Source organism: Octopus bimaculoides, chromosome 15 (assembly GCF_001194135.2).
Source record: "Octopus bimaculoides isolate UCB-OBI-ISO-001 chromosome 15, ASM119413v2, whole genome shotgun sequence".
Taxonomy (NCBI): domain Eukaryota; kingdom Metazoa; phylum Mollusca; class Cephalopoda; order Octopoda; family Octopodidae; genus Octopus; species Octopus bimaculoides.
The window spans coordinates 2,652,898-2,654,672 of NC_068995.1; positions in this window are offsets into that span (position 1 = coordinate 2,652,898).

Consider the following 1,775-nt stretch of genomic DNA (forward strand, 5'->3'; position numbering starts at 1 on the left):
CACACACACACCCTAGCTATGCCAATGACACCCTCTCTTTCTCTATCTGTCTGTATGTCTCTCTCTCCCTTCTCTCTCTCTCTCTCTCTCTCACACACACACCATCCATCTGTCTTGTTTTCCATCTCTGTCCATCTATCTGTCTTTCTCACCATCTGTCCGTCTTGCTCTCCCTTTTTCTCTCTTTCTCTCTCTCTATCCATCTGTTTTGCTCTCCCTCTCTTTGTACATCTGTTTCTCTCTCCCCACTCTCCCTCTTTTACAACCAGCTCCCCCTTACCCCTCTGGTTTATAACTTACTCCACCAACTGATGCAAGATCATTCTCACTCCAGTAATCTATTAAATTGTTTCGTTTGTTTTTTTTTGTTTCACTTAATGATTCTGGGGTTGGCCAGTTTGACCAGAGCTGGCAAGAAGGGGTGCTGCACCAGACTCCAGTCTGTTTGGGCTTGGTTTCTATGGTTGGGTGCCCTTCCTAACACCAACCACTTTACAGAGTGTATAGGATGCTTTTACATGGCACAGCACAGGCGCTTTTATATGACGCCACATGGGCACAGTTACATATCTCCATGAATGCTTTTTTTTTTTTTGTCGCACCAGCACAGGACTCTTTCAGGTCAATCCTCACCACCATTGGGATTGGTCTTAATACTTCTGTTGCGGAGTACGGCAAGGTGCCAGGCATCTCAGTCCTTTGTTATCTCGCCTGAAAGGTTCAGCATCCTGAGGTCATTCTTCAGTACTTCGTCCCATGTCTTCCTGAGTCTCCCACTTCCATGTGATCCATCTACATTGAGAGATTTTCATTGTACACTGCCAGCTTAGCAGGAGTACAAAGTTTTTGTAATAAGGGTTCACTGGAACAGAACAGGTATTCTAAAGTTTGAGGCTGTGTTACAATTACACACGGTGACATCAGTTGAGTAGTAAAACCACTTCCTGAGTGCCACCTTGGCTCTGAAAGACGCTATGTTAGCAAGAGTTATGCGTCTTCAACATGACTTCACTTATGGCTTATAAAAGATGTATTCATTAATTAACATCTTTTACACACACACACTGCCATACACATACACACACTCGTGTGTGCATACACATATTTATCCTCATTTTAACGTCTGCTTTCCATGCTTGCATGGGTCAGAAATTATTGAGGCAGATTTTCTACAGCTGGATGTCCTTCCTGTTTCCAACCCTTACCTGTTTCTAGACAAGGTAATATTTCCCCATCAGGAGACATGTTCTCATAGATTGTTAGAAATGAATGACACTGCTTGTATGACAGTGACACTCATTTACGACTAAGTCAAGTAGACACACACACATACATACACACACATAAACATACATACATACATACATACACACACACACACACACGCGCGCGCGCATGCACGCACATACATACATACAGCAGGCTTCTTTCTGTTTCCCCCAAATAAATCCACTTTGGTCAGCCCAGCATTAAATGTGTCATGCGGTAGTACTGAATCCAGAACCATGTGGCAGCTATCCATCCATACATACATACATACATACATACATACATACACACACACACACACACACACACGTACACTTTGTGTGTGTGTGTGCGTGTGATTATCACTTCAATATTGTCATTTGAAAATTTTTCTAAAAATAAAATGGTAATTAAATTTTTTTTTTTAATTCCGTTCCATGAAGTTCAAAATAACATAAAAATTGACATTTTAAAAAAAATGTAATTAAGACACCTTTAACAAGCTAATTAATGAGGTCATTATTGAT